At 28.1% G+C, this 18,130-nt stretch overlaps 1 protein-coding gene across 3 annotated transcripts in view; it reads right to left on the reverse strand.

Moving 5' to 3' along the window:
• The window catches only part of LOC107168447 (opioid-binding protein/cell adhesion molecule-like), a 337,823-nt gene that overhangs the window by 211,863 nt on the left and 107,830 nt on the right, over positions 1 to 18,130 (reverse strand). The gene's annotated exons all lie outside the window — the stretch shown is intronic.

An 18,130-nucleotide genomic window follows, 5' to 3' on the forward strand; every position in this document is an offset into this window, starting at 1 on the left:
TTAATAAAATATTATCAATCATATTATAGAGGAAATTATAAATAAAAAACTGGCTTTAAAAAATTAAAATTTCATAACATTAAATGTACTCGTCATATGCCCAAAAATACATGATAACAAAGCACAAAAAAAAAGTTTTATAATGTATTTTTCATTTTTATAGTACTATAAATTAAAATGTGTATTTATGGTTGTTTTTACTATTTGCACTTTTTGACATCTTACATTATAGAAAATATCATTACTTGTTTAAATAATGTAGATGTACACATAATGATTCAATATTAATCCTAATAAATAACTTATTCAAAAAATATTACCAAAGTATATATTATTAAGGATTGTAAGTATTATAATATTATGTGATTTATAACTTGGCAGACGGGTTTTAAAATTTATAAAAAAAAAATAAATACCACTTAAATTCTGCAGATAGAACTAATTAAGAAAAAAAATGCAATTGCATAAAAAATATTCCATATAATATATTTTAGTCACAAACCTAATGGACATGAAAAATAATTAATCAATAATATTTTGTGATGTATTAATATTGCATATATAACACGCCGCGTCACATATTATACCCTGCAGGTAGACACAATACTATCTAGACTTCTTATAAGTGATCTCATTCCGGTTTTATCGGTATAGAGAAAACTATAGATTATTATTATTATTATTTACTTTAAATTTAAATACGATTCTAAATCATTGAATTGGAAAAATAGCTATGGTAACCAAAGTTGATATAATCATTGTTTAACATTTAAGTGGTTATAATAACAATATGAATTTCCATGGTTAACATTGTTATTTCCAGAATCAATATTGTCAAAATGCATTAGGTTAACTTTGTTATTGTAAAATGTGTATGTATTGATACACAATATTCCAAATTGTATTTTACAAAATTACACAGAGTTCAAGAATGTAAGACATTGTACACAATGTCTTATTCGTACTAGGTAACTAATAATTATAATTGTTTTATGGTGGCCTGGTTTACCACAAATAATATATCTTGCTATTATTATTAATAGTTACTAGATTATAATAATCTCATGAATAATGTTGTGTGTACTTATTTAATAACAACGGGCATAAGTTTAAGAATATTGTAGATAAAAACAATAGGTGTTGTATTCCCTTTAAAATTTTATATGACCGTTAGATAAAAATTGATTAATAAGGAAATATTAATTTCTCATAACTCACGGATTCTTTAAAAGATAAAAGGATTGTATTTTTTCGGATTGTTATATTAAACTTAATAAATTACATTTACGTATATTTCTCAAGAGGTATAATTCGAGTTACGCTGATATAACATTATGTTGATTAGAGTTATCATCGATGTGCTCAAACATAAGTATTATTAATGATGGTAATTTAATATTAAACTAAGTATAACGCTGTTCGACGAACATTTGTTACTCAACTACAGCGGAATATGTCTACTTGCGACCAGCAATATATTATCATCAGTTCCAGTTTCTCACCACATAATATAACCGTCATCGCTACGGAAAAATAAAAGTATATAATAATAGCGAGTATTAGGATACTAATTACATCGAGCCAAAACGGCCAATACAGTGCCCTTATTTTTACCGAAAAAAAAAACATGGAAACATTTATCATCCATGAGCGAATAAAACTTTTTCAAAGCATTGGTGGTGTAGGGGGCTAGGTTTTGGCGTTTGTTCGTTATTTTTATTTTCAATTTTAATTTGTGATAGTGGTGTGGCGAGACGATTCTGTGGTTTGTGTGCGAGTGGGTTCTTTGCTCGGACCACCGATCACAATAATATAACGATAAAATTATACGGTGTATCTGCAGCAATAAAATTATCGAACGTGGTTGAGTCTACTTAAACAAAGCGGTTATCATAATTAGTATATTTTTGTGAAAGGGGATTGAAACGGTGATATAAAAATCCACTACTTGCCATCAATTAATTATATTTATAATATTATTATTGTAAAATAAGCGTAATACAAATTAAAAAAAAAACGAATACTTATTTTATATAAAAAATTAAATCAATCAAGAACATTCTGATAATGTGTAGCATATCGGATATCTTCTGAATCAAAAATTGTACTCGAATTATTATTAAATAGTTTTAATAACGTAACCGGTTTAGATAGGTATTACAAACTTAGGATAAGCTACTGAACAATAACGATGAAATAAGATTGTTCGTTGGCCTACCTACCAAAATCATTTCAACTTTCGGCAACCGACTGGACTTAAGTAGTAGTATTCTCGGGTTTTCGGATAAAAATGCTTGTTTGTGAATCACTGATTGCCAATATTTCAACAAACGCACTTCCTAGAGAAAAGGCTTTGCAACTGGGGACCTAACGCCTGCTTTATGGAAAAAAAAACTGACCCCGTAAGTTACTGGCTTATCGCATTATTCTAGCTGACTGTCCAGCACCTCTCTCTTTCAATAAATAACATGGTAACTTTGTGTAACAGGAAAAACCATCCGATCCTCCACTATTTAATTAAACTCATTTAATCTACTCCATATTAATCATATCCTGCGCTGTATATTATACGAGACTACATATTTTATTTAATACTAGGCATTTGGATTTTTTGCTAATTATTATCTTTGTATATTCAAAAACGATTATTTAAAAAAAAAATCACACATAACTTATTAACTTGGATTTACAATCCGCTTATATTTTTCTGTATGCATCTTTAATGGACTAGGTTAAACTAATAATAGAGTTGAACAATATTTTAAGAAATTGTTATATTTAAGCATATTAAATTCAAGTTAAAAAAAAAAAGGAGAAAGTCCAAATTTATTCGGAAAATCGAAAATCGATATTATAGTTGTTAGTTTACCATAAATCAAATAGCAACAATATTTTTTATAGTTTAAATAAACAAAGAAACACCGATAACGTATACACAGGCTTGATGTAGGTAATTTTACTGTTATATAATAATTATTAAAAGTTCAAAAAGTTGTAGGTGTACATTATTTTTTATAATCCATAATTATCAACATTATTTTGAAGAGTTAAAATTAAATTTATGTCTCTGAAAATTGATTTTCGTTTAGATATTTACGTGGCTTTCTTTTTATCTGGTTTTTGCATTGAATTAATATTAATTACAATATTAGTACACCTTTTGAGTGAAAAACAATACACGTATCTATATTATCTTAATGGTGAATTCACATAGTTTTGATAATTTAAAATGTAATAAAAAATATTTTTCTAGCCATTTTTATTGGTATGTATTTAATCAATATTTATAGAATTATTGTTCAAATTTTTAAAATATAGTCAAGCATAATATTATTGTAAAAAGTGAGTAATGAATTAGATTCACATTCGGCGATCCTCTTATAATCATACCACTCATCTTGAAACGGTTCTAGAATTTTTGAACCATAACTTTTATTATCACCCTTACTCAATCCTGAACTCCAAAAAAAAAAAAAAATGGGATTTATGACCTCGTCGGTCACGTTTCTTGGATGGTTGGGAGAATGGGGTAGGAACTGTCCCATATCTTACCGCTGACGACCAGCAGTCTGGTTTTCACATCCACATCTCATGAAAGACGATGACGCCCATTCCGTGAGCCCAATACCACAACATTAATTGGTTTTTCGTTTGAAGTTGATTTTTCTTTTAACCCTCATATTATAACTGTTATGTATTTTTTTCAATATGAACATTATAAAAACACAGACTTTATAGTTCCATGTATTATAATATACTGTACAATTATTACAAAGGTATGTACTTATCAGTCTAAAAGTTTACAATACAAATTATTCGGGAATCTGTATGAAATTATTATACTTAATTTTGTATACACATAAACGTTATGAATATATTTACTTATTAAAAGGTACCATTATTTTATGTTGTATCACGACAATAGTATTTTTATATACTATTTTTGTCAGCTTCAAACGTAACCACCGTCGGTAGAACGCGCACTTATCGGTTTTCGACAATCCCCATTGTATTTTTTTTTCACCAACACTAAGGTCGGTTGACACATTATACTGTTGTGATACTCGTTCACAAAACTCAGATTATTTTTTAATTCTCTCATTACTTTTTACTTATTTAAATAACTAAGGTAACATTTTATTATTACTGTGCCGTCGTTATTCGTTAAATACATACACAGAGTATAGAAATATTTGTTTAACAATCAACCAAAAATTTTATAAACCCCTATTTTACGACAATAATAATAGTTTAGTGTCAATATTTAGAAATAAAAATGTTATTATTCATCAGGATGTCAGGTGAACCCAACAAAACAAACATGCAGTATCAAACTATGTGGTTCATGGTAAATAATATATTGACTCGATATACACACATACAGTAAAATAGTGGAATAATAGATTCATGTCATAAATAGTCAATTGCCTACAGTAAATATCCTCCTAGCAAGAAAAAAATTTAAATTCATCAAAATTTGAAATCTAATTAACTATATTTAAAATGATATGTTTTTTATTATACTCAACTCTCAGTTCAGAATATAAAATAAATAAAAAATACCAATCTACATTTAAAAAAAAATTGTTAGGAAAAATAGGCTAATAAACTGTTTTCTTTCAAAATTATGGATACTAGTATATAGGTATTACATTTTATTATGGAATTAAAATTTGAATTTTGTATCCATAATTTAACACAAGTTATGTAAACTGAAGGTAATCTAACTTTACCTTTAATAATAATACACTTGGCAATTAATAACCTACTAGTAAAATTCAAAATTATCATAATTCAATATTAATAATACATATAAATTTTATATTATAAAAAAAATTTACAGTGAAAATATATTAATAATAATCTTAAATAGCAAAACGGAAAATAGAAATAAAAATATACATCGAATAGGTAATCAATCCTCTGCAAGTAAAAACGGAAAAATAAAACAAAAAATGAGACTTTAAAAAAAATTAATTTATACAATATTGTTATAAAAAATCTATACCTACTTCGTTTAAATTATTTATGATCTTTTTTTTATAAAACAAAATATATAGTTTAGTTAAATATTCGATATCGAACTGTAGTATCAAGGTTTATATTCTCAAATGCATTTATTGAATTTAATTAAAAAAATAGTTTAGCATATAAAATAAATATAATATTTATATAGCTCAAATTAATTTTTAAAACTAAACACAGATCAGAGTAAAATAACTGATCGGGGTTATCTTGAATAATATTTTTATTTTTTTTTATTGTTCGTTGTTCGTTGTTCATTTGAAATTGAATGCAATAAATTGCGGGTCAATGAAATACGATTAAATAAAAAAAAATAAAATGATAAGCATCCATTCGTATTAAAATGGATTATGACTGATTCTGCTTTATGTAAATACGTATACTTTTTACAGTTGACTATATAACTCGTATAATTGTATACTATACCAGTGATATTATTCATTATTCGAGATACTGGTATTATATTTAAGTAATTACAAATATGTTATTTCATACCATTATACTAAATCAGTAATTTCTCATTGTTCTATTAAATCTCAGCCACACAACACCGAACCACAACTGCTGGCGATAAAGAACTCGAGTAATACAAATAATTATAATTATTCTTTATAGACTTGTGTTGTTTATTTTGTTTCATTTTAAAATTTTTTTTGGAGATTAGGTAATATTTCTAATATGCTTTTGTGTTAAAATATCGAGTAAGTAATATCATTATAATACTTTACAGACTATTATAATTTATTTTATTGTATTTATTTAAATTATTGAGTGGATGATAAATTACGTATATATGCGAGGAACGTCAATCGTGTGATCTACCGAAATAGTGTAGTTAAACTTAACCAGACGTGTTCTGATTAAGTGCGATTTTCTACGAAAACCAAACACATCATGTTAGTCAGTTGATAGTGTAAAAATTAGATAAACGGTTGATGTATAGTTGATGATGTTATTATAACAGTGCCGGGAGTAGTTAGTAGAAGTGTTTATTGGATACATTATGTTTGACGACGATGAAAACGAAAATGATTTCGAATCTTTTGTAGGGTGTACAGAGATTAGTCACACTCGTGTATGTATGCGCACACAATAATAATAATTGTAATACATCAAACATACAAATATACAAAATACTGGTGTCCGGAGTACAAAGCAAAAAGTTAACAAGCAAACATATTATTGAATGCTTACATATAACCATGTTCAACACGAAAATCATGTTAAAATCGCAACCAATGAAAGCAATAGATTAAAAACTAACATCATATCAAACTTTCCTAATAATGAATGCCTGAAAAAAAAAAACAACGTCGATGACAATCACTTGAATAACCTAATATCATAATATTTGTATTCAATTTTCTGAGCAATTTATAATCGTTGGCACGTAGTCTACTACAGTTTGTCATCGTAATCCGCGTGGCATAGGTGATTTTTAGAGTTTTTCTGCAGTGTAGGAAAAACTGGGATTGAGGCTTCAGAGCGACGAATAAGAAGTTGAAAGAGACATAAAACTTTGTTATTCAAAAACGCAATATCCGAATGAAGAGAGATGGATTATGACTGTTGTGTGTGTGTGTATTTACTGACTGTCGAGCATGGTATTTTAAAAAAATCGATCAAGTTTAAAATTAAAATACGGCTTATCTGAAATTTTAAACCTATACACGAGTCTGTGTTTGCGTTTGTCCAATATTATGCAGTGGCTATACAGCCGATATATTATACGGTGTTCGTGTTCGGAAAGTAGAATATATATTTTCAGTTTTGTTGGTTTTCTAGAGACAATAAATCGTGTGCAACTCAAACGTTTACCGACTGAAACTTTATATTATCACAAACGATACTCTTTGCATTCAAGTGCCTACAATTTTTCTTCTCTTATGATTGATTTTTACTTCTCGTTGTAGTAAATTTTATCTCAAAATTTAGTTTTAATCGCTTTGTGACATGAAATCTTGGTTAGATATGCAATAATTTAAATAGAATATGATAGATTTGATCTACATAATATTCCAACTACTATACGTACACACGTTAGCAATAACAATATCGTGTTTACATAACTAATTTATAATTACTTTAACATTAATTAAAACTTGACATTTTAGTAGATACGGAACACTTTGTATGCTAATTAATAAATATTGATAGTCTTAATAGCCAGTAAAATATGTTGTTGTTTAGTTTTTTTTTTTGTACACACCTCTAATATTATTTTATCATTTGATAACTATTATCATACCATCTATTAAAAAGTAATTACTATTACAATGCAACTAGTGATAATCTTTAAACACGCGTTTACAAACTGTTTACTAAGAACAAAATATGTTTTCTTAGACATTATTAAAGTTTATCGATAAATCATTACTTAATATTTATTCTAAAAGTTTTCGTAATCTCCAAGTTACTGTCTTTAGGAAACAATTAGGTAACCGCCAAAATCACAAGATAAATCATACTAGAGACTTGGACTCGAACTGTTTACATTATTTTAATTTATTATTGCTATTGTCCTTTACCAACAACGACGTCGACGCAATAATACCACGTTTGTTAATATATAATATTATATAATGAATACATGAGTAAGTCAACGACGACATCGAATTTCCTAATTGCTTTTGATTTTTCACCCGAGTTGTGTGAACTCAAGTATACGTGTAACTAAAGATATAAAATTGAAATAATTTTTTATTCGTTAATGATTTACGATTTTAAAGTGCTTATATCCTCGAACATTCACATCATTACGACGATTATATTCATATAACTGACGTGCATTTTTTTAATCCACCATGAATTAATAGAATTTGAAGTTTGTAAAATGATTTCATAATAAATTTATGGCAAATGACTGAATGGAAAATAATTACGATAGATACTGGTTTAAATTTATATTTTATATTAAATTATAAATTAAGAAATAATCATTGCAAACAAATAATTTTTAATGATTTATTAAGTGCATGTAGAAAAAATATTTATTCTGAATACATAAAGTTGTATAACATTAATATGAAACATGTTTTATTAACGAGCACTCAGGGTAGGGTTGTCATTGAATTCAATATTATATTTTGTTTTTCTTAAAAAATTATACAAAACAAAAAAAAAGATAGTTAGAATTATTCAATATACTAAATGTACGTAAATAGTATAATAATTTAAATTATGAGTAATAATAAACAAAACAATTTTATTATTTGAGAATAAATAAGATACATTAAAATAAATATTTTACTGAAAAATTATCTGTTAAAAATAAAAGAAAGCTGTTTATTTTATTTACCTATTTATATTTTTGAATTATTAATTTAATTGATTATTAAAAATTATAAAATAATAATCAAATGAGTGGAACAAACCATTAAATAAAAATGAAATATATACTTTTCAAAAGAAACAACTACAACAATAATAATAATAATATTATATAAGATAGGACATGAATATAATTTAACTAATGATTGCGATCAATACTACACTTCTATATCAGATGTTAGTTAATAATAATTAATAAAAACATCATCATATAGCATAAAAATTGTTAATAAATTGTTAGCTTCCACTGACTAATATTATGTCTAGTACGATTTCATTGGAGGATTGGAAAATTAAACACAAAATAATATCATTATTTGTAATTTATTATATTTACTATTGGCATTTAATTTGGACAACATCTAGAATTCTAGATAATAATATGTTTTATATATTTTTTTAAATTGTTTATTGAATAAATCGTAATTGCTTGATTTTTACTGGATATTATTCAGAACTTAATAAAAAATATTACTATCACAAAATTAATTAATACCCATATAGACCATCTTTGATATATTTTTTTATACTTTTTATTTGACATTTCAGTATAGGATCTTTCTTTTTAGGATATTTTTATCCAAATACAATACCTAGAAATTCATCATTTTGGACTAAGCATTCCATTCTAATTTTTAGTAAAGTGTTATCTTAACAGCATAACAATTAAAAATACACATCAACAAATCAAAAATCACGTAAAAAAAAAATTTAGTTTTTATATTATTAATATAAAATGCAACGATGGAAAGAAAACTGAATTGAACTGCACCATTTGACGATTTTTTAATAATATTGATTTACGTTTAATTTCATTAAAATGTCGTAGGTTAAAATATTGTACTATTACAATGTGTTTTTGTCAGACAAAGCCGTTGTTTTAAACGTAATACAATTTTGAGAACAGTTCATGAGAAAAAATTAATAAATGAATAACGAGAAAATTTAACTCGTAATTTTCACCTCGAGGTACGCGCTCATTCGAAATAAATAATCAACTTTAAATAATAATAACAATAATAACAATATCACAATAATTATAACGGAGGGGTAGAGCATTTATTTGTGTGGCTTGGAGCATGACAATAAAAATAACAATACTTCAGCCAAAAACTGTCACCACCATTCGAATGTCGCGCACGACTCGGTGGACTCGTTAAACGGCGTGATGTCGAGGTTGTGGAACGCAGATATGTCTGAAATTGTGCGTTAAAAACGTTTATTAATGATAATATTACTTTCTGTGTAATATTATAATAATTAAGCATAACTACGCGCAGCCATTCACCACCACCACAGTTGAGGGTAAAACTTTTAAAACTTTTGAATGAGTGAATGATATTTCTATCCTAAAGCTGAGGGGACAGAAGAACGAGAAAAAAAATGACAGGTAAAAGCAAATAAAACCATCTTTCACCCTGCATAGCTTGCAGGCTGTTGCACCATTGTTTATACAGAAAAGTATCGAAATTCCATCTTTTTATTTTCACTTGATTACATGAAAATATTAATATAAATACTTTATATAGAGGAGATTTGCTGTGTCCATATCACCAAATATCAAACATAGTATATTTTATTTTATTTTTATTACCTACCTGATACTTACTGTATTAACATATTTTTGTTTTTATAATAATAGTACTCTGACACGAATAAAAATAAAAATGTATTTTTTCACTGTTGTTCGTAAATAGATACTTCACATACATAATTACGATTGTAAATATCAAGATAATTACTTATTGTAAAGTGTTGAATATAAATTGATAATTTGCAAAATATTCTGCCTAACAACATATAGTAACCAAATTCTTTTTAAATTACACTTTAAATTATAATTTATCTATTTATATTAAAATACTTTTAGAAACCAGGAATTTAGCACACTGCCATAGTGAACTGTCTCATTTTTTTTCTACATTACATACAATCGCTAATAAAATAACATAATATAAATAAATAATATTATGAATGTTCGTCTTGTTAAAAAATAAAATATCTACCTCTTAAAATTTCCTCTAAATGTTAGCATTTAACTGTTTATATTCTAAGCATGCATATTTATAATAATATATTTTATTACCATATTTATATATTTTATTCACAAATCGTATCTTAATTAATTTTGTTGGTCTGAGTACAACAACCTTTTCCAGTAAATATAATATTATAACATTCAAGTGAACTCGTTAGTGAAACTCCACTACCTAGCAGAGGTTTTTCTCTTGTTAAACTTTATAAAACGTATTTGGATAAATAGTATTTTTTTAAATTCTTTTCTATAAAACACAAAGCATGCATTCTCTCAACATAGTTTTTGCAAGAAGCATTTTTTATAACATACATAAATGCCGATGTTTTGTAATTATTTTTCCAGAAAATTGATAAACAGATTTAAAAAAATAAAATATTACTGTAGGTACATCATCGTGACGTCATATTGCACTAAAAAGCAGGCTGATACGATGACGGTACCATTAATATGCAATTATTATCACTGTTCAAAGTTCAGTTATGATATAACGTTATGTTATGCAAAACGCCCTAGAAGCCTCCAAAACGGACAACGGGAAGAAGTACGTACCAGAAACAGATCAGACGTCGTAATAGTCCAAACAAAACCAGAAAACTACTTGGAGGTTCTAAAGAAAATCAAAAGTGGCGTAAACATGTAGGTAATCGGAAACAAAATCTCCGCCCTACGACAAACGAGATCAGGAGGAATACTGATTCAAGTCTCCGGTGGGTCCCCTGCAGCTGATGTAGTGCGGGCAGAAGTCTCAAAAATAGTGGAATCGGACACCTTGATAAGAACTCCCAAGCAACAATCGCTTGTCGAGTTCCGAGGCCTAGACTCCCTCACAAACATTGACGAACTTGTTGAAGAAATAGTCCTAAACGCCGACACCCCGCGGGAGGCGGTAAAAGTTCTCAATATGACGAAAACATATGGCGAAACACAATCCGCACTGGTTCTTATGCCATGGGATAACGCGGCGAAGATCACCAAAGTTGGACGAATACGTGTAGGTTTGGTGTACTGTAGCACCAGATTATGCAAAAAACACAATTATTATTATTTTATCATATTATTGCTTATAAACATACTTATAAAGATTTAAAAATATGTCCTCGTCTAAAAAACAATACAGCAAAATAATAACTGTCAAAATATAATTAAATAATATCACAGGTACCTTTTATTGATAACAAAATGTATTATTCCAACTTTTTTTTTTTTCGTATGGCGCTATGTCCGGGAGTAGGCCCGAAGGCCTAGTTCGGACGCCTGTTTGGCAGAATTTCTATTGGGGCACCCGTAGGTTTCTGCCATGCCCCGGAGTGGGGGGATGGCGGCACTTGTTCTCCGGACACCAACTTAAAACAATTAAATAAAAATGTTACGATTTCGTGAATTTCAAGTTAAGATAAATAATAATTATTATCTATATACTGATTATACCTTAATAATAATTTTAAATACGGATCACCAGAGTTATTCAATTAAATATAATAAGACTTAACGTTGTATGATAATATTTATCTTGTATTCATAGTTTACAATTTGAATGACGTAATAAAATAAAAATAAAAATTGAATAGTCTAATAATTTTTCGACTGACCTCCTTACGGAAAACTCAGAAAATAAATCACAACAGCTGTGTCTTGCCATAATGCTGACAAAAACCAACGGAATATCATGTCATATTCAAAGTAAACTCGTAACTGCCAACAGTCATTTCGATGGCCTACGGATACAAAAACCTTTTGATTGTCCACTCAAAGTGATGAGATGCCGTGGGTATATATGAAATGGGTGTGACGATACCTGTCAAGCTTTGCTGTCAATTTACTTAATATGAGTGTACATGAGTTTAATGGTTTTTTTCTTTCGATTTCATTCAATACGTCCTGTCGTTCGTCCCAATTTCACCAATCATTGTAACAAAAAAATAATTATCTTTGAGACCTCTAAAAATCTACGTAATTACATACAGCGTAATCCAGCAATATTATGATCACCTCCAATAAATATTTCTGAAATAATTAATTTGTTAAAATTATAATTTTACAATTTGTAAATATTTTAACCACTATATTTTAAAATTCGTAAACTTTTGTAAAGTTGTAAGTTTCCTGTATTTTGGTAGTGATCAAAACTTCTATTTTTCAAATGTGAATTTTCAACTGTAAATTATTATTTTGTGGATTTTTTTTTGGTTATAGTCCTTAAAAATGGTTTTATTAAAATATAAAATATATGAAACATTGATATATTGTTTATTATACTTGTAATACAATTTTTACAAATTATTAAAATGTTAACGGACTATTATTAATCACTAAATGTTTCTAATTACTATCATAGTCCTCTCGTCGTCTAAATCTGTTACCAAAAACTTATTATACCGAATAATATTATACTATTAAATATACATAGTTATGCTTGAAGTAACTCAAAATCTAATCGTTCAAATTTTGGTTTAAATACATTACAAGTTTCAAATATAAATTATTGGCCAAATTATTTGCAGTAGAATTTTTAGGGGATGTCATTTGAAATACAAAGTCTCAAATACCAAAGGACACTATTTTTAATATTACAAACAATGTGACGAATTTAAAAATATCATGATCTTCAAGCGTGTTCAAAAATTCAAAAAATCAGATTTTTAATAACTGTCTCAAAGAAAAGTATTGTTGCAAGGGGAAGTGAGCGTGTTTTGTGAATCATTATATATAGTATAGTAACATATTACATATTAATTGCAGTCCCTATGTGCGCCACCGTGCAGCAGCTGATTATCCGTTTTGCCAATAAGATTTACCTGGATTTGAGGAGAAATGAAGTGAATAATAAATAAACAGTAGATCACGAAATGGATTCATTGCGCATCTAGGTTCACGTCTGCAAGCCGATCGTGTCCGACGAAGAAACCATAATATAATATCTTTGTACCGCACCATCGTGGGTGGCAGAGAAATTTTTTTGGACATTTACCAAATCTCTTCCAGGCGCCATTCTGTAGCAACATGCGAGTATAACGTCGTATTATATATATTAAACACCAAATAACATAATATATATATATATATGTATATATATTATGCTACGGAACAACACGTACTGTATCGTCGCTGTAATAATACGACACGATAATACGCCATGTCGCCATACATACGCACTCTCTCCGATCTATACAAATTCACCATTAATATCGATATAATAATAAAATTAATAATATTAATAATAATAATAATGATAATGATATTGATACACTGCAGTCTGCAACAGTCTCGAAGTCACGTCGATTCGTCAGAGTATAAAGAAAATCCACCCGCCATTTCTATATATAATATTTCTCCAGGTATATTATCGTGTGGCCGGATGTTTATTGCATTCCTTCGAGATAGTGAAACGTGATATCTCCAAAATTACATGGCTACAAAAAGGAAAAGGAGAAAATAAAAACTGTCGAATGAAAAATTGACTAAATTCTGAAGGTTCCTACGTATAACTATAATATTATTACCATATTTAGCTAGTACTGGACCGATACAGATATCCAATATTATTAATAATGGCCGATATCGTAGAGGGTACTATATCGGTTCATCGGGTAAGGGATTTTTATTCGAACCGATTTCATAGTATGTGAGTCGCGTATCAATTTGTACGTGAAAGATGTGGTCGAAATGATAATAAAGCTATTTTTATATAATATAGTCAACTATCGATATGAAAATAATTTTAAGGGATCAAGAAAAAAGTTCTGTATGATACATCAAAAATTCGTTACATAAAAATTTGTTATAACGAGATTCATATGAGGTCCGAATGAGTGGTTTTACTATATTTATATCTATATGTGTTGGTACACTTTTTGGAAACTCTTCGTACCCTATTCAAAATTTTAATTAAAAAGGGTAATTTATTTTGTAGGTAGCAAAACAATTAACGGAAAGATAGAATAAACTAATTCACATAATATAAACGATGTTATATATTTTAATCACTATAATAATATAGAAACGGTAATTTGTAGAAAATCCTTCAATTTTAGCTAAATGTGAAACATATAATTAGGTTCATTCATACAAAGTTTGAATTAGGTATAATAATTAATTACATTTTGAAACTTTTATCTAGAATTTCTTTGAATTTTTTAATAATATGATTACACATATATTTCACCAAAATAAACGTATAGTATTCAAGAATGATTTTTATGTAGAACGATAATATAATAAAACTATTTTTTACTGATTGTTTATCGAAAGCCTTGTTGTTTTCATTGCGTTAGGGATATCATATTTCTCACTCATCACTAAATTGTATTTAAGTTAGGAATTTAATCAGTCATATTAATAAAGTCCACTCTCTCACTCTCACAGAGGTACAGATAAGACGAAAATCACACAGAAGATGGGTAGCGTGTCAACCACCGTTCGCGTGCGCACACACACAACGTAAACTCGTCCGTGGGCTTAAATGTTGGGTCATTTTATCGCACATTGTTTGGTCCTTCGAGCTAGATAGTATTTTTATTGTGTGATTAATTCGAAACAATCATATTTGATTTGTTTGTCACTTGATAAATTGTATTTTTCTTGACATGTCACCGAAAAAATAAGAGGGGTTGGTGCGTCAAACGTAACAGCGCTTTGAAGTAAACCATTGAAGGCATTCACTACGCTATAGTCTTAGAAGCATGAACTGATGCTAGTTTGTTACCTGCATTAATCATTCGCGCTGAGGACTTAGTAGATTTCGTCAAACAATGCTACATTGAAAATATTTCATTCTACATATGCTAATCGACCATGGTCATGTTTTCGAATTTGAGCAGGTGGAATCTCCACCAATCATTCATTCCATTCTCAATCATAAAGATTGTAACTAGTAATTGTCTCGTGGGCCGTGGGTGTCAAATAAAATAAATCATTGTTTTCGTCGTTCAACATTTTCGCAACACAACTATTTTTTCTATTACCGAGAATATTCAGCAACTTGACTTCGACGATTTTTTTAATGAATTGAATGGTTTCACAATATTTACATAATATCTATCACGATACATCATGACGAATGGCAATATCCAGCATAGGCATTAATTTCACAATTTCGTTGAATTGTTTACCAGGTGATAATCTGGTCTTTGTCTGCGAACAATTACTATTCCTCAGTTTTTAAGTCACTGTACTACTGGATTTATAACAATTGCCTGGTAGACACGGCACACTTAGACAATACACATTTTTATTTAAACATATTACATACCAATCGTTACCAGCTCTAACAGCATTTGTCAATACGTATAAAAAAATGAAGCTATATGATTAAAGCGCTGAATCTCAATGATCAATCGGTTTTTCTGTTTTTTCATTATATGGCTCTCAGATTATTGACCCAATGACGGTGTACAACTATTCAAATTCTTTCGAAACATTGTTTGTTTATTAAATATTTCTTTTTTGTATTTTTAGAAATAACATTTTTGAATACTTTTTTTTATATCTATAGTCATTTTCATTAATGTCTTTTAGTACATCTTCCTAATTATTTGAGACAGAGTGGCAGTATTGTAATAAACAGTTCACGCCCATTCCTTGATTTTCGAATGGAAAAAAAGCACTAACATTGTATTTCATACTTCAATTTTTGATTTTTTCAATACATTTGATATATTATTAGACAGTCTTTGCAATGGCTAGTACAATATTTAAATATACGTATGTTATAACCTTAAGTATAAACATATTTTTTTAATAAACAATTATCAGGATTTTAATTTATAATATCTATTTTACAATTTTTTGTTTTAATTCAAAAAATATCAGGCATAAAAATACCATAAATTGAGACACACCCTTTCCGCTCAAAGTCATTATTCGTATGCAACAATTTATCATTTATTTCAAATTTGATACATTTGTCTGGATGCAAATGTCTAAAACTATAAGTGACTTAAGAAACCAATGATGAGGTACACTTAGAAGTAGTCTGTTTTAACTAATGTCAATTTTCCTGGTTTTCAAATACTTGGGTAAATGGTTGAACACCACGAATAAAAGTACTGCTTGCATTGTTGTATGAACTTTTCAAAAAAAGAGAGAGTTGTATAAAAACATGTCCTTCGTATTTTAAAGTTATGTGACTTGAAACAATTAATCCAATTATTATTTGACAATCACAAAAAGTTTTTAACTCACTACGAGAATTGGATTAAATTATTTGTAAAAACTATAATGCCTATAGCATTACTGTATTTACGAGTTACATTGAGATAATTTTGTTATAGGTTAGTATTATTATAGGTATTTTTATGTTAATGATAATTATTAAATATAAATAAAATAAATTATTAAGTTATGTAATATATTAATAATACAGAATTGAATTATCTTATTAACTATGTTGTTTTTTAAGTCCTGACTTCAGAATTTCAATACTATTTTGTTTAATAACAAATCACAATCAACAATGCAAAATTCTTGTTTTCTAAATTTAATTTTTATTAACATACAATTATATCATCATACGGTACTTAGGTAAAATAAAGTTCTGTAAGTTAATTTTTTTTGTATAGTTTATATTAGGGTAGTCCTAATTTATGAATATTTTTGGTATATTACCCTACCATCTTGTTCATTAGTGGAAAATTTAGGAATTTTGATACAGGGGGATGAAATATATAATAATTATTAATAATACACCCAAAAGGCCATAAATACGTACATTATTATAATATATAAATATTACAGTTTTATATTCTAATAAATATATAATGTACATTTCCAATTAGAGGCGTACTTAGAAAATGTGAAACCAAATTTCACTCAAATTCAACACTCGAAGAATGAAACAACCATAACCAGACAAAGCAATACAATATTTACAACCTTTAGTATAAACTAAATAGAGATCATAAAAACAACAATAACATCGAAGAAAATACAAGACATTAATATATGCATGTATACTACAATGTATATATAAATATAATATGCAATTACGTAACGAATACGCGCATTACGTAGGCCACTCGACCGCGCCAGATGACATGATGTAGTGGAGAAAACGCGCATAAAACCACAACCACAACACCCACACAGCATTGGCGTAGTGAAAAATCTCGCCATCTCAACATACAAGTCTCAAGTAAAAAAAAACGCCGCCAACTCCAACGCTTCAAGGCACACGAGGTCAATATCGAAGACACCAGGAGAACAGGACAAGATTCAATTCCACATATAAAGTCCCATATATTTTCTTACGGCAAACTTCTTAACGTTGCGTTGGTTCACCATTTCTAAGTACAAACTTACATTGCTATATGAACATTATTATTTAAAAGCTCAACGCGTTTTTATAATTTCTTGCACTGCCCAACATCTAATAATATACTCATACATTATCCTAAATCCTATATCCAAATCTCAACATTTATTCAAGCCTTTCCGATTTATACTAAACATCACATATATACCAATATAAGTTATACTCGAGTCAAAACGACTTAATATCTATAATATCTCATAACTTGTGTAAAGAGTAAATCAGATCGTAAATAATTGTGTTCATCGACTCACGATACCGAGATATTTATACATTGCAAAAACAACACATTTGTCGACGAAGAAGGCAAGTGGAACTTTAATTTATACATACAAAACTAAATACGTAGTCTCACGTCGATCTAACAATATATAGTAGCAGAATAAAGTAATGCAGATAGGATATTCAACTTCAATCACTCAATAACTAAC

The sequence above is a fragment of the Diuraphis noxia genome, unplaced genomic scaffold, assembly GCF_037042655.1.
Source record: "Diuraphis noxia isolate RWA-SAM2 unplaced genomic scaffold, SU_Dnox_SAM2 contig0003, whole genome shotgun sequence".
Classification (NCBI taxonomy): Eukaryota; Metazoa; Arthropoda; class Insecta; order Hemiptera; family Aphididae; genus Diuraphis; species Diuraphis noxia.